At 45.8% G+C, this 23,455-nt stretch overlaps 1 protein-coding gene and 1 pseudogene across 1 annotated transcript in view; one reads left to right on the top strand and one right to left on the bottom strand.

Annotated features, from left to right (window-relative positions):
* LRRK2 (leucine rich repeat kinase 2) overlaps positions 1–23,455 on the top strand; it is a 1,602,077-nt gene that overhangs the window by 886,870 nt on the left and 691,752 nt on the right. The window lies entirely within an intron of this gene.
* On the bottom strand, positions 14,926–16,225 carry LOC146856086 (keratin, type I cytoskeletal 19 pseudogene; annotated as a pseudogene).

Below are 23,455 nucleotides of genomic sequence, written 5' to 3' on the forward strand. Positions count from 1 at the left end.
TGGTCCTCCATCCAGGACTGCAGTCTTGTTAAAAGGACTCGGGCAAACAGCTTCTGTAAGACATCGATTAAACTTATGGGGCGATAATTAGCTGGATCCAAAGGGGAAGATTTTTTATGAATGGGTATGATTTCTGCTCCCAACCAGGTATCCGGGATCTCAAGGCCCTGCAGAATAGCATTAAAGTATACCCGAATATAGGGGGCCCAAATTTTTGTTTCACTTCTATACAGATCACCGGGGATCCTATCGAGCCCCGGAGCTTTCCCTACTGTTAAGGTGCTAAGGGCCAACTCTATTTCTTGAAGGGAAAAGGATCGACTCACTGAATCTTCCTGGTCCATTTGATTCGTTACAGTGTCATTAGGCTGGGTTACCGGGTCAAATCCACCACTAGGGTTACTGAGAGAATAAAGGGGTTTAAAATACGCAAGCCAAACCTCCTCACTGAGATTGGGAATAATAGCAGGGCAGCTTGCTGCCGTGCCTGTTCGAACAATGTTCCAAAAAGCCCTCAAATCACGATCTACTAATGCTTGCTTCATATTTTGCCACCTTAGATCCTCCCACTCAGATTTTGCCTCCTTAATCAGATTTTTGTAGAAGGCCCTCGCAGCTTTGATACTAGACTGTGTACCCTTTTTTACTTCTTTAATCAGGGCAGTCTTGGCCAGCCTACAAGAACTATTGTACCAATGCTCAGGCCTTGAAACCCTTGGCCTTGGCACACTAGAACTGTAGAAAAAGCCAACCAGGCCACCGAGGAGTTCCTTATGAATATTCTGGAAATCTAAGAAATGATTCTGCAGAATATCACCATTGGGGCTCAATAGGTGGGAAACCACCTCCAGGGAGCGAGCGACACTGCTATATAATGCTGCAAGCTTTGTCTCATCGGTCACGACCCTTGCCCACCTAATGCGTCTACCTCCTGCAGCTAGCACCAAGTTCTCACTATTTGATGGTGCTAGGCCCTGGGGGACTACGCTGCCACCAATATTATTTGCCAGTTCCAATGACAATAAGTTGTGGTCACTATCGACCCTAGGTATAACAGAAAAAGCTGCTAAAAAGCCCCAAAATTCCACATTCACCAGGATGTAGTCAATAGTCGAACAATTCCCGGGTCTATTAAAGGTATATGAACCCGGTACATCGGGAAAAAGTCTGCCATTACAAGCCCTCAAGGAATGCGCGATGGCAAGCTTGTTGATCTCGAGGGCTAATGGGAGAAGACGTTTGGCAGGGTAGATGGTAGGGTCTGGAATTTTATAATTTTCGTCCTCATCACAGGTAGGAGAGGGAATCCCAAGGAGGGGTTCAAAGTGGCAATTAAAATCAGCACCTATTAATTTATGAGACGCAGGGGGAAGGGAATGTAAAATATCATCTAGAGCACCCAGAATCGACAGACCCAGCTGTACCGGATAGGGACGCAGGTAGACATTTAGTACTACCAGCGAATATCCGGCAGGAAAAGTAAGTGACAGACACAAGATATCAGGGGACTTTGAATCTACGGGCTTTACAGAGCAACCTAAGTGGGTTGCAACCCAAACAACTAACCCCCCCGAAGGTCTGCCCCTGGCACCTTGGACCGCAGGAACAGAAAAAGATGCATAGCCCGCCCTCACTGGAGTGTGCCGTAGCCATGTTTCTTGGAATAGGCAAATATCATAATTGTCCATTAACTCTCCCCACTCTGGGTCAGAGAGTTTGGACTCCAATCCAGCCACATTCCAGGACCCTACTAAAGGTCTACGTGTAGGTGTATGGAGGGGACTGGCCACTAAGTGGACAGAGATGATAGAGCAGTGAGAAACAGTTTGCTCAAGGGGACCCAACTCAGAGCGCCCTTCCGTGGAGCTAATATTCAGAAGCGAAAAAGAGGTGGAGGTGGGTCCTGACCCGGTACCAAGTACAGCCATGGAGAAATCCATCTCCACACCATGGCCATCCCTGCCCAAGCTCCCCCTCATATGCATATGCCTTCCCTTATTATGCTTCAGAGGTGATGGTCAATCCACGGAACTAAGCACATCAAAACGGTTGGCAACCGGGATATTGAAGTAGGAATTATGAGTGGCTTGGTGGAAGGAGGGTAGTTCCACAGGGTTCAGAACATTGGAATGAGAATAGAAATACCCCAAATGGCAAGTATCAATGGAACCTAGTTTGAACTTCCCACCCAAATCCAATATATGGCCGACTACTCCAGGGTCCCTAAAATTAATTAGGACACAATCCCCACCGATGTCCTTTGGTCGAGTCCCCAGCCAACAAACCCTGCGAACAAAAAGGATCTCCCCCCTACCTACTCCATTCAATGGTCTATTTTTAGACAACCAGTGAATGACTTTATTTTTTAGTTCATAGTATGTTTCCCCCTTAGCATTTGTTAGTGGAGGAACTCCTGTAAGCACGATCACATAGGGTGCTGCCTCGGGGGGGAGCTGTACAAGGGGAGAGGAATTAGCCAAGCTCAGTGAAACTGAATTCCCACCCGAATTAGAGAGAAGCCTACCCCCACCAGGGGTCCGTGAAATACGATCCTTGTTACTGTGGGACTGATCACATGCTGGTGGAGCAATAGAAGCTCGGGGGATGATCGAGCGCATAGGAGGACTACCAGAAAGAGGAGGGGGAGCTGGCCGCGCCGAGGATGGCTGAACTAAAACAGAAGGAGTAGGGTGCGAGGGGGAAATAGAATGACCCTGTGGAGTGGGATTGCTAATTATGGCTTGAGTACCAACACCCTCCACGCTACCAGAGTTATGCAGTAGATGATGATTAGGCTGCTTCTTCCCAATACCTTTGGTATTGATTAAAGATACCAACCTGTTGATCTTAGATGACAGGGTTTTTAAGAGAAGGTTTAGGGAGTGGTCTATATGCGACTGTAGGTCTATTAATAGATCAGTAGCCCAAACCGGTGGGTTTGAAATAGAAGGGTGTTGGGCCAGATCTGGAAGGACAGGCCTAGCTGCAGAGGGGGCAGGATGTATGCTCCTTTTTTTGGTTTTCTGTTTTTTTTTCCTTAGCTTTTCCTGCTTCTTTGGCGCCACTATGGAAACCAAGGAGGATGATAATGGACCGACTTCCACTTGCTCAGACTCATCTAATATCACCTGAGCACAAGGTAAGTGGGTAAAGGAGGGCAACATAGAGGACATAGCTTCCATGTCCACCTGATTTAAAGACGAATCAGCCAAACCGTCAAAAGGGGGTGCCATAGTAAATGCAGGGGTAATGGACAGCCGTCTTTCCGTGTTTTCAATGGCTGTAGCAACCACCCCAATTGTTTTCTGCAGCATTTTATCTATAGCTGTGAGACTTGGAAGCGGCGGATTTGAATTGGCTAATTGTCTAGTCATAGGGCGACACGTTGAAGGTTTAGAGTGTTTCCCCATAGTTCAGGTGCAGTACTAACAAGCTGACGTAGTACAAGAAAGAACCCCTTATGCAGAAAAATAGCTAATATCTAAACAATATTTGTTAAAAATAGAACACTCTATGCACAGCTTATGGCTGAATGCTACATATAATAACAAAAGTTTGTAATCGAATAACCAACGAAGAATAGAAGTCCAAACTAACCCAGTGTCAGCGACCAAGAGTTGTGGCCCAGCCCGGCCTCCTTCGGCCTTTGACGGGCAAGGACGGGCCCGCCCTTGGCCCGGGCACGCCCGCGCGCGTCCCGCGCTGCGGTATGCCTTCGCCGCTTTTGAGGGCTCCAGGCGCCTCTGCTGTGATGCGGGTGCTGAGCGTGATAGGGCGTCTGGGTAGTGTAGTCCTCAGTGTGCCTCGCGGCTCAGCGTGGGTCAGACCAGCCGTTCCCCTCACGGCAACGTCGTGTCCGGAGCCTGCCCGACCACAAGTTCGGCCACTAGCAGGTTGGAATTCCTTTGTCCGGATTATGACTGCCAGTTATCTACTGGCGGTCGCCAGTAGATAGTTATAGTTAGGACCGTGTTTCCATAGGAAATCCGCAACATTCTATTTGGAATAACTTTGGCGCCGGTTGACAAATCCTCGTAAAATTTTCAAAATAGGTGGGGCGCTCCGCTCCTCTCCTACCCTGAAAGTCTCGGGGTGATTCGTCAAGCAGGGGCCGAGAAAAAAGGGGGGTCCCAAAACACGTTTTTCCCATGCAATTTTCCATAGGGACCTTTAGTCCAAGGTACAGCCCGAACGGCTGAACAGAATTACTTGAAATTTGGCAGAGAGGTAGTCCTCAGCTCAGGGATGTGCCTTTTGCATATATGGAGTCAATCTGTTCAGTAGTTCCTGAGAAAATTGCAGTTAAAAGCACATACATATCTAGAGCCGCACACCGTGCACGCACCGTGAGAGCACCGTGCGCGCACCATGCGAGCACCCTAACGTGCGTGAGCGTAATTCTGATTGGTGGTTACATGTTAGTCAACGTTCGAATCGGTCGAAATCAGGAAGTGTCGGCCTCCATGTTGTTTGTTTTCAGTGCGAGAGTGAAAAAGGAAGGTGGCGAACGTGAAAAGGGGGCAGGGTAGAGAGTTCCTAACCCCCTAGCCTTTGTCAGGGGGTCTCTGAAGGACCCCGAAGGCAGAAAAAAACATTTTAATTTTTTTTTTTTTAAATCGCGGGGGTGCGCGCACCGTGTGCGCACGGTGAAAAACCAAAGAAAAAAAATAACAATTTAAAATATTTTTTTTAATACGTAGTTTAGTATAAAATAAATATATATAAAAAAATAATACATACATAACTTAGCATTTAAAAAAACGTACAAATTCACTGAAAAAACCATAGGTTTCACACACGTTATAGTTAGGAATTAGCATTTAAAAAACCTTGCAAATTCACCTAAAAAACCATAGGTTTCACACATGTTATAGTTAGGTGGATATTTCTCTCGTAAAAAACCAATGAAATTCCCCCGTTATAGTTAGTTCAGATAACTATAACTTGCGTGGCCGCCACTCTATCACAAGGATGATGTCATCAGTGATGTCATGAGTGATGCCACTGAGCATGTCATGAGTGATGTAATATGTGACGTCATCAGCAGTGGATTGCGGTCGCGCGAGTTATAGTTATCTGAACTAACTATAACAGGGGAATTTCATTGGTTTTTTACGAGAGAAATATCCACCTAACTATAACATGTGTGAAACCTATGGTTTTTTAAGTGAATTTGCAAGGTTTTTTAAATGCTAATTCCTAACTATAACGTGTGTGAAACCTATGGTTTTTTCAGTAAATATATATATATATGCAGCCGATAGCAATGGCTAAAATGCCAACATTACATTGAGTTTTCTTTTGACAAAATATCGAGACACTTCTGTGAAAAGCAGAAGAAGAGACTATAAAGTGTCATTTTAACCTTTATTTTAAAGGAAAATGCAAGGGAACAAGAGGCATTGTTAGCCACTCCTACTGTTAAGATTCTGAAGCACTGAGCTCTCCTGTCTTTGAAAACTCCAGTTTTTGCTTTCATTCGACAGATTTAAGAACACTGTTTTTCTGTTTTTTTTATTTTATTTTTCCTGTCAAGTCATGCCTTCACTCTTTGTGAAGTGCCCTTGTTGTGATAAAAAGAAGGTACAGACTGATCCAGATTCAGTCTGTGTTATCAGTCTCCCTGATTCTCACCTTCCATAGACATGCCATCATTGTCAGAAACTACCAAGAAGAATTGTGAAGCACAGAGAGAAGATCAGGCTGCACGGCCTACAGGAAAGAGGAAAGACAGGATCTTCAAGAGACCTTGGCATGTCTCAATGCTCCTACCAAGATCCCTCTTCTCCTACAAAGACAGCTCACAGAGGATGATCTCATGAAACAGATGAAAAAAACGACAACCTCGATCGGCGCCGAGAGGTAGGATGCAAAATCGGAGGAAATACTTCACCGCCAATGGCAAATGTGGCTTTGGAGCAGACTCGGCATCAAGGCAGGCATCGCCCTCTAGATCTTCACTGGCATCTAAGTGGTCGTCGGCAACAAGTTTTCCATTGAGACATTCTCTGGGTGCATCAACTACGGTGACGCCTAAGCAACATCAGCCGTCGATGTTGAGACATCCGGAGACGTCAAGGGATTCGCTGTCAAAAGATACACGGTGGTAGTCGACGGCGAGACACCCGTCGATGGCGAAGGATACACTGACAAAAGATCCACACATTTGTCAACATCGAGGACACACAAGTCGATATTGAAGCAACCTGAAAAGTCATGGTCGACGTCGAAGACATGGTCTAAAAGAGTATTTATGTCAAGAAGCAGTTCAAGGTCATCAGAGGTGCAGAATGTACCATCTGAGTCAGTAGAACTAAGGTCTACTTCACCAGATAAACCTGCTTCTGGAACACTTGTAAATCTCTCCCCACGTTGGCTTGAAAGCATGACTTAAAATTCCTGTGAAAAGATTCCTGCTACCACTAGAAAGGAGTAAAAATGTTGACAGAGGAATTCTTCTATTTACGTGCAATACAATTGAAAGATTTCCTTTTGCCCGGCCATAACAATGGTTCTTCATTGTCCCTGGCAAAGTCCTGGCTCAACAATTTACTTTGCCAAGTCATTTCTGTGAAATCACCTCATTGGTTTGCTAATAAGGGCAAATTCACAGTGGAGCTGAACCATTGTTGAAATTATGTTTTATCTATTTATGTCTTAGAAGTGAACTGTTTCGAGATGCAAGTTGGCCTACTAGAGGTTATGGCATTGTGGGGATGGAACTGGGTCAGGAAGGTTTTTGTGAAGGTGATGTTATTGAGGTCATTAGAGATGAATTCGTTTTTGGGTAATAACATAGTTTGCTGCCATTGAAAATTATTGATGTTAAACATTGTTGGGAGTGTGATGCTGTACTATGATGCCCATAAAGACAGTGGAGAACCATTGTTGTGGGGATGTTGGTCTGTTGATTGGTGATGCCACTGTAGTCAATGGGATGAGCAACTGTTAGGAGAAGGATGCCACTGAAGTCAGTATAAGTGGACCATTGTTGGGAGTGTGATGAAGATTTGTGTGAATATAAAGTAATTGACATAACTTGAGGTGAACAACTGTTTAAGTGATCCACTGCTGAGAGTGTTATGCTGTACTATGATTCAATGGAAGTTAACAGAGGTAAATCATTATTGCGGGGGCGCTGAATGTTTGAGAACATTTAATGCTGTTGAAGGCAAACAAAGTGAACCAGTGTGGGTGATTATGTAATTTGATTCCATTGAAGTTAGTTGAAGTCATCCATTATTGTTAATGGGATGATGTATTATGAAGCCATTGCAATCAATTAAAATCAAACATTGCTGTAAAGGCTATACTGGCCCACTGCAAATGAATGCCTTGGTCAATATATGTGAATCCTTAAAGGAAAGGAAGTTTTGTGATAGGGTTATTTCCTTGAAGTCAATGGCTATTAAGCAGTGATGGAGTGATAGGATAGTTAGATGCCATTGAAGTAAATTGAGGTGCAGTATTTTTAAAAGTAATGCACTATGATATAATTGAACGTAATATAGGTGAGTCATTGTTCGGAAAGTGCTAAATATTTTTGAGAGGGTGATGTTTTTTATGTCAAAGGAGGAGCACCAGTGTTGGAGTAATACGGCTGTTTGCTGCCATTAAAGTCATTGGAGATGAGCCAAAATGTGGCAGCTGTTGTGTATTTTTGATGACCCAAAGAGTAGCAGGTGAATTATTACTTGGAAGGTGATACAGATATGTTGATATTTTCACTATACAAAACAGAGGTAAAACATTTTGAGAAGATGATGCAGATGTTTAATCCCACTAACGTCAGTCGTGGTTCTCTATTTGTAGGTGTTGATTGTTTATTGGGGAGAAATACAATTGAAGTCAGGGGGCTATAGTTGCCATTTGGAGGAGTAACACCACTGAAGTCAGTGAGGGTGAAGCCTTGCTGGAAGTGGAGGTGAACAACAGCTGGGAGGGCAGATGCATGTTTGTAAGGAGACTGATGTCATTGGACTCTTTGGAGACTAGGCTTGTTTGTGTTGAGGTTGAGAGTTATAGGGCTGCAAGGTGATTAGTTAAGGTTTGATACTTGAAACAAGATTGAGATGCGAGTAAGGGGGTGTGCATCCCCTGATTTACTAAACCCATTCAGCATTGCACAGGAGAAGCATAGATGGAAAGGTTCTGATCCTTGAGCTATAGAAATGCTAGCTTAACCTTGAGGCACCTATCCAACACCTTCTCCTAAAATGGTGCTGCAAAAAGTATTACTGAGAAGGGCATTTCTGAACACTTAGACACATACTCTAGAGGTGAGGAGCGCATCTGAACAACATAGCTGTTGTGGGTACCTGGAAGCGAAAGCAGAGACAATAACCATATTGATTTCCTCAAGCTGACAGTAATATAGTTGGTGCGCACAGCATTTTACACGGTTATTTGGCAAAAGCGTCCTAGGGAAAACGGCCAACATGAGGGCCAAGTATTAAAGTATTTTATCCAAAAACAATGAGGTACTCATTCACCTCAGCAATCACTGTTAGTCAAAAGATATGGCAATGGGTCATTTAGAATCATGTACAGCTGTTGAACAGAGCATCTGCCAGTGTTCGACAATGACTTTGAGGACATGCTAAGCAGGGCATATCTAGCACATAAATTCGAGAAGAAATCCAGCATACTGTAGCACTACTGCCATAAATGAGGGATGCCGCACTTGGTCTTTTTGCCACTGTTCAAAATGCAAATTGGCCAAGCTTCTCCTCCAGGTACCCACATTCCATGGACAACGAGCTATGGAAACTTATTTTCCACTTCCTCTTCACCCAGATGTAGTGAGGAAACTCAGGTAAATGTCTTGTGGCACGAATGTAGGCAAGTCTAGGTGAGACTGCTAATGGAAAGGCTACTTGGTTTGCATGCAATCCTGATGGAAGCAATTTTTAACCAAGCACTTTGGTTTCCTTAGCAATAGATTGAATCAGATGTATGACTTAATCAATACAATACAAACTTTGTTTCAGTTAATAAAAAACATTTCAATCTTCTAAAGATAGTTAATTCCCAAAATTATAAAATTGTTAAAAATTCAACTCATGTCAAGTCTACAATGTTACTCGATCGCAATATAAAGTAAATTAATTCAGTTTAAAACCAATCTGTGAGTCACTTTCATACCTGGGACAATAATACAAATGGACGTAATCATCCAGAACATTTAATATATCAATAAAAAAACAATCTTATGTACTACTATCACTTCCAGTCCCAGTATAAAATGCATTGATGCAGTTGAAAAAGAAAAAAAAAAAAGAGCCATACTGTAAATTTCTTTTATAACTGAGGGAGTAAATGGTAGGTCAACTTAGTCCTCCAGGGAATGGTTCTTAGCAATCCAGAGTGTCTGTAGTCGCTATTTCATCAGTAGATCAAAGGCACATTTTTCCTTGTTCTGAATTGACTTTTTATGAAGTCATCTTACAATTTAGTTGAGGATCAATTGAGTCCAGGCCTATAATTATTGACGGTCTACATGACCGAATGCCCTTATCATTAAATGCTTTTTTTAATAACAACAACCAAATTGTTTTTAAAAAGGGGCATAAGCAAATCAGATGTACAAAATCTTGCTTCACTGCACCACATAGGTTACATGTCACAGGGCCATTATACTTCCATGCTGGCTGATCAGCTAAACTTGGTAAAACCTCAATCCTTGAGGCCATTAGTTTTTGTTTCAAATTAAGTGCATATGTTGTATGTAAAGATTCTTCCGGGCTAGCTGTTGTATAAGACTGCAGGACCATCCAGGCATGAGACCTCTTAGCTAGTTTAGTTTTGTCTTGGAGTTGTGAGTGGGATTTGGCCTCTTTGTTTATCACTATACGGAAGACAAAATAGAGGAGTTGCGTGCCCAGAGTTGGTTGTATTTGTTTTCTCCAAAGCTGTTACACATGCTATAACTTGAATGTGTATCTTCTTCCTGGGCCATATGACTTAATCAAATGTGTACTTTTACTTTCAATGTCTCTATAAACCATTTAGGAATAAAGTAAGTAGGGTATACTACTCAACTTCCTTGCTGGATAAGTCTCTGAAATCCTTCCCTGGACCTGCAACACTTTGACACTATATTTATGTATTTTGTCTGCATTTTGGCGGAGGTCGTCAAGAAATTTGCATCAGACCATCCTTCCATCAAAGGAGTGTTCCACTCATGGTCTGTCAGTTCTGGCTAAATTATGGTAATGCCCACTTAATCAGTTGAAATAAGATGAACCTGGAAAATATATGCTATTATGAGCAACAGTTTACCAGAATATTGATTTGACAAAAATGGTAAGCATGTATTTAACTATTTCTTCCTCTTTGTGTCTGCTAAGAGTTCTCTTTCATAATTGGCTTCTCAAGCACCCCACTGTGACTGTTCTGTGACATTTCATGCTCTATAAAGCTGTGAACTTCAGTGCAAGTAGGAGTGAAGGAGAGAGGCCTATCCCTGTGGTCAAGCATATAGATTCGAAAGCAAAAACATGAAGGAAAAAATGGATGCACCAGCCCCTGCTGAAGAGGATCCAAAGGAACTCCTGCCATAGTCTTGTTGTGAGGTTTCCCAGACACTGGAGGTGCACTGAATACACTTCCCTCCTTCTTTGCTTTTTCAAAATGCAGGACTTGACACCGGGTTCTCTGGCTCAGAAGTTTGATTCTCACGAGTCCTGCACGGAAAATCATTCCATATCTTTAAAACACAGTTCCCTGGATCAGTAGCTCCTTTAGTTAGTCTGTTGTAGAGAAGTCAGATTTTCATAACCTTAGGTCCAGGAACTGCTGAGGCGGTTCCACACCTCTGCCAGTCTCCTGTTAATACATTGCAGGATTTGATTCAATCCAGCCTTCCATGTTTTATTCAGACTCTTTCGTGGGTGCTCTGATTGCAGCGTTTAAAGACAAAAAAAATCTGGTTGCTCGTAGTGTTTTACCTCCCACCGACTCTGAGCTCCTAAGGCCTGAAGATCAGACCTCAGCACCAGTCTCCCTGACCCAGCTTGCACCTATAATTCTGATCTAGATACTGGCAGACATTAGCCCTGATTGCACCTGCTGGACATTATGAGGCATATGATTCCTCTGTGAAGCAACCTGCCAGGCTGCCTCCCAGCAAGAAGACCCCTCCAGGAAAGCCCAGCACTATCCAGGAGAATAATACTGGTGATAAATATACTCTACATCCTACCACATGCAACCCCATAGTAATGTGCTCACAGTCAAGGCATTTGAGGTACTGTCTGTTGTAATACTAGCTTGGTGAATGAGGCTATTAATGCATTGGTGGTCTCCACTGCTCCACCTCCAAGACCAACCCAACTACAAAGACCCTATGATCTCAAGCAGTCCCAAAAAGTGTGGCCTTGCAGCTTGATTCCTTTTCTGGATTCACATGCTGGGTATTATTCTGCCATCTAATGGTTGGGTCCTGAATAGTCTTTATTTTTTTGGTTTTGTTTTTGCTTGGGGCATCGTCGACCACCATGTTTTGCTAGGTCCATCCCTACTGTGACTTCAGACGGAGCACCGAAAGTTCCTTCTTACCGCTGTTGGGTCTGGAAGCAAAAGGAGACACTCTGAAGTTTTGGACAAAATTCCCAAAAGAATCAAGGAATTCAAGTGAAAAAAATCATCAATCATCGACTGAGAAGACACCGGAGAAGGAAAAAGACCTCCGGACACCTACGCGCCGGGGACTCTGATGGAGCAACATCGCAGATGGATCAAAAGAGGGCGAAGTAAGGGGCCATGGAAAATACCCCTTTCAAATTCTGCCCAAAGTGCCACCACAAGTTTGCACAGCGTGATCCACATGACATTTGTAACCTCTGCCTGCTGAACGATCACAAGGATAAAGACTGTGAGGCATTGCGGTGTTCGTGTCGAAGACACTCAAGGTAAGCCGAAAGCAGAGGGGGGAACCATTACGCAGCCATGCTCCAAAGACGGAAACAACCACTGCTGAGGGTTTTAAGCCACTCAAGCAATGAGGACAACCTGAGGGTGCCCAAAAAATCGTCACACGGGGGTGGGTCAGACATCAAGATCCTCGAAGGGGATGCCGAGAAGAGGCATACCGTGAAGAAGGCGACAAAGGACACAGAGAAGAAGACGGACAAGGTAAGAAGCTTTCAACCATCAGAAACCAAGGGCCACGAAAAGAAGGCGCAAAAAGCAGCCCAGGCTTTGAAGAAAACAACGACCGAGGGTCAACTGCGACCAAAAGTAACCCACGGAACCCACCCAAGGATACCGATGAGGGAAGTTTGTCAAAATCGATGAAGGCAAGCTCCGAACGAGAGGCCGCTAAGGGAAGGACCACACTGTCGGAGCCAGAAACCACCACTCCCAAGAAGAGGATCTTCCTGGCCTCTGACGCCGAAAGGGCCATCGAGGTGGAGAAAACGAAGAGATGCCTTGAAGCGAAAATGGCAGCACTCCTTCAACAGAAGGAGTTCTACAAGGCACAATAGGAATTCCAAATTCCCGTGAAACCCGCCGGCGCCACCAAAAAAGCCAAAGAGGAGCTCGATGCTCCTGAAGAGGAGGAATCCTCTGGGACTTTCGATGAAGAATGGAACAACCTTGACACAGAAAGCCCCGAAGAAGAGGTCTGTAGCTATCCCTCGAAGACTTCACCTCCAGAAGACATAGCCTTCTACAACAGCATCATCAAGAGAGCAGGTGATACCTTCGGGTCCCCTTAGAGGAGGAGAAAGAAGACTCCTGCTTCCTTCTAGAGATTTTGGCACCATCCTCCAAGGGGACACAATACCTCCCAAAGCTACCAGCATCCTGGACCAGGGCAAGGAGGCTTTCAAGGAGCCTGCCTCAGCAAAAGGGGTAACCCCAAAAGTGAAGAAATCATATAAACCTTCCACAAAATACCCTAAATACATTCAGGGAAACACAGTGCCAGACTCCTTCATTGCCACCACTGCAAGGAGAAGGAGCAGCACCCACTCCTCCACTGGCCCACCGACAGAGAGAGAAAGCAAAAGAATGGAAATGGTAGGGAGAAAAATGGAGAAAGAAGCAGCAATGCAATGACACGTTGCAAACTCCATTGTTCTCCTCTACAGGTATGGCTACCAACAATGGGATGACATCGAAGAACTAATGAACACGTACCCAGCAGAGGATAAAAGAGGGCAACATCCATCATACAGGAGGGAAAGGACATAGCAAACACCTGCCTGAAATCAGCCTTAGATGCAGTCGATACAGCCAGCAGACAAATGTGCACAGGCACAACATTGAGAAGGTACGCCTGGCTCCAAATATCAGGCTTCAAGCAAGAGGTACTGATTCTCGGTGGCAGGGTACCTAGACTGCCGCACCACTACCTGAGTTAATTTCATTATACTAAAAACTACAACTGGTTTCCTATTTGGTCTCAAAAAAAGTGCCCACCTCTAAGAACCAGCCACCGTTAGTGGTCCTTAATATAACATTTAAACACAAAAAACAAGAGGCACATAATTAGAGACGTTTAAACACAATCCTTGGAATAGTCCACAGGCCAGGGAAATCACAATGACAGAGGCATTAGTTCTTAATATGTTCTTAATTCCTTTTTATTCATTGCTTGGCACTGCACATGCGAATTGTGCAAAACAGCCAACGTGTTTCGCCCATGATTCGGGCTTCGTCAGGGCTGTAAACATAATAATACAACACTGTCACCACATTTGACAGAATACATTTATAAAAGGACAAGTTATTTATTTATTTGGAGAGTTTTATATAGCGCTGGCTAGACCCGGAGGTATCAGAGCGCTTTACATGAGGATCGTTGCATTACAAATTACATCCGTTACAAGACCATAGTAAGAACAAAGGAAAAAGAACAAAGTTAACAGTAGTTCGTTGGAGGGAGGGGGCGGAGGGAGACAAAAAGGGGAGACGAGGAGAACTATGCCTAATGTCTGACTGGGTAGGTGATGGTCGAGGGGGTGAACCAGGGCCGATCTCCTCTATAGCTGTCTAGCAGCTCCACCGGGCATCAGCCATGTTGCTCAGGTTTCCGCAGTAGGGAATAACAAAGATAGCAGATTTGCATGGTTACATTAGTTACAGTTGCATAATCAAACATAGGGGATCAGGACCCCAGTAGAGGAAGGAGGGATGGGAGGGGAGAAAAAAAGAGCAGGGGGCAGGGAAGCAGATCAGTTCTGGTAGACCGGCAGTGGAAGAAAAGTGTCTAATGGTGGCCCAAAAGTTAGAGCAAGCGGGACCAGAACCCAGGTTGAGCCACGTAGATACTCGGGCCAATGCCAATAAACAAACACCACGCAGAGTCATCTCGGCTTCTAATATGAGATTGTTTGAAAAATGGGTCCCAGGGGGAAATCCATAAGATGTAGAGTCCAGGCGACATACTTAAGGGAGGTTGGGGGTAGAGGCAGCGACTAATGAGTCTTTCAGCAGCTCCGGTGCAGATCACCGATGATCGCATCACTCATCAAATACTCAGAGTATACTCAGATTGCTACACGTAAGTAGCAATCTGGATTGTGCATGACAGATGCTTATGAGGCGGTGGAGACCTATGGGAGATGGCTAGCTGTTGCCTGGTGATGGGTCCAGCCTGGCGTTCAGAAGCACAAGATGAACAGTAGTGTTTGAAGCATGCCAGCTCTTCATTCTCTTCACTTCAATGGACAATAAGCCAAAAATGATTAAACAGCAGGGCTGCATTATGCAGTGTTTGGCTCCCCCATCTCTAGATAGACAAGAAAGAAGAGGATGGAAGCAACTCTATGGGAGGACCCATTTTAGAGGATCTCTGCTGTAACTGGACTAGCCACAAGGTTTAGGATGGCTCTGTAAAGGACAACTGTGGTCTTCATCCAGTGATGTGCCCAGGGTTTACCAGCTTGGTTCCTTCAAGATCTCTTCATGTTTTCCTCAGAAGGCAGATTTGTGGACTTTCTCGTGGGATGCGACAACCTTCCCATCCACGGTCTCTTCAACGATTGTGCGTACTTGTCGGTGGTTTGGAGCACATCTTTGGTAGCCCTGGACGAGAGCTGGGCTTCCTCTCCCTCCAGCAGGCGGCGGTAGGTGGCGATCTCCATTTCCAGGTGCGTCTTCACATCCATGAGGATCTTGTACTCTTGGCTTTGCCTTTCCATGTCGTTTATGAGTTCGGCTAGCTGTGCTTCAACGTTGGAAACCATGGCCTGGATCTGGTTGAGTTGCATGCAGTACCTGCCCTCAGTCTCCGCAAGTGTGCCTTCCAGGGCCGATTTCATGCTTAGCTGGGTCTTCACCTCTATCTCCAACCCCTGGAGGGTGCGCCTTAAGTCTGTGATCTCACTCTTGCTGGACTGTACCTGTTGACTGTGGGTGGCAATGACACAATTAAGTTCCTCCGTCTTGCTGAAGAACCAGGCCTCGGCATCTCTGCGGTTCTTTTCCGCCAGGTCTTCGTATTGGGCTCTCATGTCAGATAAGATCTTGCCCAGGTCTGCACCTGATGCCGCATTCATTTCCACATTGACCTGCCCACCAACTTGGCCACACAGGGCGTTCATCTCCTCCTCATGCTTCTTCTTGAGATAAGCCAGTTCCTCCTTCAGGCTTTCGATTTGGATTTCCAGGTCTAACCTGGCAAGAGTCAACTCATCCAGGACCCGGCGTAGGCCATTGATGTCGGCCTCCACACTGTTGCAAAGGGCCAGCTCACTCTCGTACTTGCTCCTGAAGTCATCAGCTGCCAGCTTGGCATTGTCGATCTGCTGCAGGGTCTTGGCATTGTCCGTGGTGACAGCGTGGATCTTGTTTCGCAGGTATTCGATGGTCTTGTAGTAGTGGCTGTAGTCGCGGGAGGGCCCGGGACCTTGCTTCTCGTACCACTCGCGGATCTAGTGTTCCAGCTTGGTGTTGGCGAGATCCAGGGAGCGGACTTTGTCCAGGTAGGAGGCTAGGCGGTCATTCAAGTTTTGCATGGTGGCCTTCTCGCCACCGGACAGCAGACCATCTCCCACAACGTGGCTAATGCCAAAGCTAGAGCCACCAAAGCCATAGCCGGCACCACCACCCATACCGCCTCCCACCCCAGAGGACACAAACCTAGCTGTGGACACGGAGATATTCCTACCTCCGCTGCCTCTGTGGATGCTCGGGGGCCGGTAGCTGCCCCCGAGTAGACGGAGGACACCCTGCTTAAGGAGCCACTCAGGCCCCCAAGCTCCATCCCAGAGCTGGAAGTGACGGTGGCTGTACGTGTTCATGGTGGCGCAAGAGTGCACAAGCCGGTCCCTCTAAGTCTGGTTGTGCCGCAGCGACGAGGACAGAGGGAGAGTGCGGATCTTCGCCTCCTCTGGCTCTCCTTATTCCCACAGCCTTGGCCGTTGGCCTCTCACCCGCTTAATTTGTTAGCCTTGAAGTCGATGCCAATTTTCAGGAACTTAGAGTCTTTTTTTGCAGGTCTCGCAATTTTTTTTTCTTCTCCTTATGAGTTTACGAGGGTGAAAAGGAATTATCTCAACACGGTCCCCGGCCCCCACCCTGTGAGGAGTCCCTTGCTCACAGAAATGGCGGGCTTACTTGCCGCTCCTCAACAAAGGCCTGGCTCTCTGATTCACATCCCAGCCGGGCACCTCCAGGCTACATTTTTGTCTCAGCTCTGCGCATTGTTCAGCTGGGACAGGCTTTCCCGTTCCTCTCTGGTTCCACCTGTGCCGTCTGGGCGGGTTGTGTACTCTCTGGTTACAACAGCAAGATGCAAACCAGGCGGAAATAAAAGAAAGGGCTCTTTCCTGCTCTCTAAAGACGAGTAAATACTTGTTTCCAAGATTGTTGACAACATTCATACATGTTGTGTCCTCTGCGGGACACTGTGATACGTGTGGTGGGGCCCGAAGATACAGGGGGCCGTTAGGGAAATGACGACACAGAGCCTTGTGTGCTGTCTGTAGGCATCCACGTCCGTGCGCCGACATGTGTATATGTGGACAAACATGTCCACATACAAACTAAATACATAAATACAACACATATAAAAAAAAATTAAAAATAATCTTGCATTTATACTGTGGTCTCAAATCTTAAATCAATAATCTTTTGGGACAAATATATTCCCTTCACCAATTTGGTACACAAAATTGATGCATTTCTACAAGTAGTTGACATGACAAGGGCCTCCCATGTACAGAAGAAAACAACAAATTAAAATGTATGCATCAAGCTCCACTCATGTCCAGGAGTGGAAAACATTATATACTCTCAACATGTGCCACGTGTTTGTCCTTTTATAAATGTATTCAGTCAAATGTGGTGACAGTGTTGTGTTGTTATGTTTACAGCCCTGAAGAAGCCCGAATCATGGGTGAAATGCGTTGGCTGTTTTGCACAATTCGCATGTATATTGCCAAGCAATGAATAAAAAGGGATTAAGAACATATTAAGAATGAATGCCTCTGTCATCGTGATTTCGCTGGCCTGTGGACTATTCCAAGGATTGTGTTTAAACGTCTCTATGTACCTCTCTTTTTGTTGTGTTTCAAGCAAGAGGTCCAAACCTCAAAAATGAACAGACCCTTCACAAGAGATGCCCTGTTTGGAAATGAGGTAGATGAATCACTTCAACAAATAAAAAAGGGCAATGAGACGGCCAGGGCTATGGGAGCCCTACAACAGAGGGGCACCTTTTAAAGAGGGGATTTTAACCTCAGAAGAGCCACAGGAAGGGGAGTCTTCTCAACAGGCCAACAACAACAAACTCAAGGTGGTGATCAGCAATCAAACTAGCCATCCGGATACCCAAGACTGGCAACAGCAACCAAGGTAGCCCTTCAGGGGCAGAGGAAGAGCCAGGGGACAGCCCTCGAGAAGGGGAGGAGCAAACTCCAATAGACTTGCCCACAACAAAAGACCCCAACACAACACCAGTGAGAGGTAGAATAGAATAGCACATCATCTACTTCAATGGGAAGACATAGCAACAGATAGTTGAATTTTAAATGTGGTACACCACAGCTATTGTATAGAACTAACAAACAAACCCCCACTAAAAAAGAAGAGGTTGCAAGGAACAGAACTCTTAGAATTAAGACAAGAAATACAGGAACTCCTACATAAACGCGTAATAGAGAAGGTACAAAAAGGGGAACACTTCAGAGGAAACTATTAACCTTACTTCTTGGTACCAAAGCAAGCTCTCACGTTAAGACCCACCTTAGACCTCAGATTCATAAACAAATTCATTCACACACAGCATTTCAAGATGTCAAGACTACAGGAGGTAACCCCACAGCTACAAAAAGGGGATTTCATAGCAACAATAGATCTAAAGGACGCATATCTACACTTCCCTATGAACCAAGCTCACAGGAAGTACCTCAGGTTCTTCCATGAGAGCACTCACTACCAATTCAAAGTCCTGCCTTTCGGGATAAAATCGGCACCAAGAGTATTTACAAAGTGCCTAGCAGTGGTTGCTACATCCCTACGAAGGAGAGGAATCCATGTCTATCCCTACCTAGACGACTGACTAGTGAAGCAAAGATGTTACACACACGTCCATCAGGTGATCACAACACTGCAAAAATTATGGTTTTCAATAAACCACCAAAAATCATTGATAAAGACAGAACAAGAAAAGACCTTCTTAGGAGCAAGATTAAACGCCAAGGTTGCACAGGCGTACCTGACCAAAAGGAGAATACAAGCTATCAAACAAGAAGCTCGCCTGTACCAGAAGGGTCAGTCTCTGACAGTGAGGACTGTTATGAAACTCATCAGCATGATAGCATCATGCATTCCCCTCACCACTCATGTACACCTCCACATGCGCCCTCTGCAGAAGTGGCTATGCTGCAGTTGGTTAGAAACAACAGGGAGTTGGGAAGATCTAGTGGTTGTAACACAAAAGGTTCCGACGGAGATGCAATGGAGGGTATCCAAGAGCATAACACTATGCAGACCTTATAAGACACCAACTCACTCAGTGACAATTGTGACAGATGCATCCCACCAGGGCTGGGGAGCGCATTCTGGAAACCTGAGGTTACGGGGTCAATGAAACAATGCAGACTCTATAAAGCACATCAGATTCCTAGAGATGAAGACGGTGTTCCTGGCACTAAAGGCATTCCAAGCCCACATAGGAAGGAAGACAGTATTGATCCAAACGGGACACTACCAGGACAATGTTTTACCTCAACAAACAGGGAGGAACACAATCATTTACTCTGAGCAAACTAGCTCAGGAAATATGGAAACGGGCCAATTCAAGGAAAATCAGCCTACAGACAGTTCACCTGCCAGGAAAGGACAACACCAAAGCGAATCAACTCAGCAGACAGAACAGCAGCTTGCACGAGTGGGAGATAAAACAAAGCAGCCTGCAGCAGATCTTCAACCTCTGGGGAACTCCAGAAACAGACCTATTTGCAACAATGGAGAACAAAAAATGTCAATCCTTCGTCTCCAGGTTTCAACAGCGCCTAACAAGAGGGAATGCTCTGTCACTAAACTGGTCAGGGACATTTCATATTCTTTCCTCCAATTCCTCTACTACAAAGGGTTCTGGGGAAAGCCAGACAACCAGGAACAAACCTAATACTCATAGCCCCTCAATGGACAAAACAAACCTGGCACTCAAGCCTGCAGGAACTGTCCATGGGACAAATAATCAAGTTCAAGGTAGAGAAGGACATCCTCACAATGCAAAGGGGGCACATTTTTCCCCCAGAACCAGCGATGTGCAGCAATGTAGCCTAGCGCCTGAATACATAGAGTTTGGACATTTAAACTTAGTGTACAAAACAATGGAAATACTAAAGGAGCAAGAAAACAGACCACAAGACAATGCTGCACAGCTAAGTGGAAATAGTGCACCATATGGTGCACACAAACAATACACTAAACTCAGTTTTCATACAGGAAACAGTGCTCATATATCTTACACACTTGCCTGGCAGTAACATCAACCACTCAAGCCTCAAGGTGCACTTGGCAGCAATTGTAAATGTTTCTTCACAGCACCAGTCATCAAAAGATTCCTTGATGGGTCAAAGAGGATTGCACCCCCAAGAAAGGTTCCAGCCCCAATGTGGAGCTTAAACACAGTCCTAACACTACTAATGGCAAGTCCATTCGAGCCCATGCACAAGGCAGAACTCAAACTATAAAGACTGCATTCCAGAACAATCATAATACGCGCCCTATTTGTACGAATATGGCAGAACAATTTGGGATCGGCTACTCAGATGACGTAGCATCCGCCATACTAGCAGGGCCATCCCTTTTATCTGATACAAACATCAGCCAGAATCTTTCTCAAGCCCAAAACTGGGATGAACTTAAAGAACGTAAACGATGCCAAATGAAAATTTTATTACACAGGGCTATTATGACAGAATACCTCCGTGGTAATGCAGCACCCACAGGATTACTAGTGACTAACGCACCAAGGATCTTCCTTGGCGATCAACAATTTAAAAAAGAGTGGTCTTTAATCGCGTGGAGATGTTCACGCGACTGGCTTATTCTAATTATTAATACAGCCAAACGCCTTTCTGACGCTCTAATGGTAAAAATCTAAATCAGCGAGGACTCGCTGGTAACTGAGATTAAACTAACCCTATACAAAAAGAAACTTAAAGAAGTGAACAAGGAAATAAGTGAACACAATGATTACCTTATGCAGAGCAAAATTAACAAACTACAGAAAGACCTGAAGAAGTTTAGCCACGAGAAGGTATATCCTTACATCAGAGACGACTATAAAGGTCAGGAACATTCAGATTCAGGATCAACAGGTAGTGAACAAACAGTATCGTCTGACTCTGAATATGACGACTGGTCAAGTGACAGATCAAATAAAAGCTGGCGTGGGAGTAGAAGAAGACCGCGAAGAGGAAACTACAACCAGAGGTACGGACATCAGCGGATGTATCCTTGGCCCGGCCCTTTTGGCCCAATTCCATTCCATGGCCCCCCTCAATTTCCCACAGGCCCATACTATCAGCCTGACTTCAACCAGCATTTTTTAGGTCAGGGCGGAAGGAGAGGCAAACGAGGAAGAAGAGGGAACAAAAGAATTCCGTGGGAAGAAGACCGGAGCTCAATGAACACAAGGAGCAACACCAGGGGTCAACAACCGGACACAAGCAATATGAAGGACTAGTGGTGAACCTGACAGACATCACCCTCACTACAGATGAAAAAACAGTCCTGGAGAAGGGGTTGGGCTTTGTCCCAACCACCCACCTGGATAAATTCCGTCTACGCTGTGAATTGGGGGAGTTCTTCAGAAAAATTCGGTTGAAGACTTTCTTTATGGGTAAAGAAAGACCTTCAGAGGACGATATCCACACCGACTTAAGACCAAGATCTACCTTTTTCCCCCCGCCAACATGATGCCCCCGGAGGTACTCTCATTTGAAGAGGCAGTAGCTAAGGAAGTTGAGTCACTTCAACCCAGGAGAGATGGGTTCAACAACCTGAGTAACAAAGAACGCACAGCTATGATAACCCTTCAATCCAGAACGGACATAGTTATTAAACCAGCAGATAAGGTTGGGGCCACGGTCATTCAAAGCACCAATGCATACAGGACCGCCTGCTTGAATCTACTAGCAGACACGAGATACTACAAAAAGATCAACAGAGATCCAACACAACGGATTAAGACTACTATCTTGGCACTCACAGCAGACGCCCTGATTAATGAATGGATCACTAAAAAGGAACACGACTTTCTGAATCAAGAGGATCCTAGAACCCCGTTGTTCTACACAATCCCAAAAATACACAAAGGAAAAACTCCACCACCAGGCAGACCCATAGTCTCAGGCATTGAGTCTCTTCTTGAACCCTATAGAAATATACAGATTGGTTCTTACGTCCTTTGGTGACAAACATTAAATCTTAAGTTCAAGACACCAAACACCTCTTTAATCTTCTAACGCAGGTGGAATACAACCCAGATGAGAACATCCTGGTGTGTCTTGATGTGGAGGCTCTATATACAAATATACCTCAGACAGAAAGCATCAGAGTGGTTGAAGATCTCTCGGGCCTCAAGGTCAATTGGACCAAAACCTGTGTTTTCCCGCTGCGGGCTGATGTCCCATATTGCCCTCCCACTCGGGATGTGGTATGGGAAGCTATGTGCTTTACTTACCTGGGAGTCCGGATATACCGCGACGTCGTGAATCTCTTGGACGGTAATGTGGGGCGGTGTATAAGGGCCTTGAAGGGGTGCATGGCCTTCTGGGCTGCCCTACCGCTCTCGGTGCTGGGCCGGGTTGCGTTGCTGAAGATGGTGGCTCTGCCCCGACTGCTCTATTATTTCCGCACACTGCCAATATGGATCCCGCAGAGGATCTTCAAAGAATTGAAGTCGCAGATCATCGGCTTCCTTTGGGGGACGGGACGGCGAAGGGTAGCCCTGACAACTCTGATGCGGCCTAAACTAGAGAGGGGACTAGCGGTCCCCGATTTTGAATTATACTACCTGGCGGCACAGCTACAAGTGCTGACACAGAATGTTGCCAGAGTGTTCAGAGGCCCGGAGCAGGGACGGGGGACTGGCATCCAGAGGCATGTCCTGTCCTACATAGTCATGCAACAGAAATTAGACCTGAGAGATTTGTCCATCGAGGAGCGGACTCTCCGGCTCTGCTGGCAGAGGGGTATGAAGAGGGCGAAGACGGTGAGACCTTATGCACCGGAGATCCCGCTGGGGATGTTGACGGCACTGCCGCATGGAGGCGACTGGTCCCCGCTAGCGGAGTGGGAAGAGCTGGGGCTGCAGATGGTGGGGGACCTCTACATAGACGGGGCGCTGGCCCCCTTCGGGGTTTTGCAGGAGCAGTTTGGCCTCCCGGATGGGAGTTATCTCCTGCACGCGGCGGTGAGCGCGGCGATACAAAAATACTGGAGGGAGGGGCTGGCGGAACCCTCTGCGGCCCTGACCTGTCAGTACGTGGTGATGGCGGCGGGAACGATTAAGGCGGTGACATGCCTACAGGCTAGATTGCTGCAGGAGGGGTTGGAGCCGCTGGCGGCATTGAAAGAGCGGTGGGAGGAAAGCATAGGCAAACCCATTCCGGACACGATCTGGAGCCACATCCTGCGGAGGACATGGAAGGGTAGCGGGAATGCCCGCTTTCAGCAGGTGCATTTCTTCATCCTCCATAGGGCATATTTGACCCCGGGAAAGATTAGCCGGTACTTTAAGGTGCGGGAGGCCGCTTGCCCGCGCTGTTTCACACTGGGAGCTGAACTAGATCATATGCTGTGGGGGTGTCCGAAGCTTGGGTCGTACTGGGCTGAGGTAGGAGAGAACTTGAATACTATCACTGACCGGGAGGTGGAGTTTGACATGGGGGCGTGTTTGTTGCTTTGGTTCCCTCACACAGCAAAGACGAAAGTGACGAGCAAATTCATTGACTTGGGGCTCATGTTGGCTCAGAGAGAAATT

Source organism: Triturus cristatus, chromosome 4_1, assembly GCF_964204655.1.
Source record: "Triturus cristatus chromosome 4_1, aTriCri1.1, whole genome shotgun sequence".
NCBI lineage: Eukaryota > Metazoa > Chordata > Amphibia > Caudata > Salamandridae > Triturus > Triturus cristatus.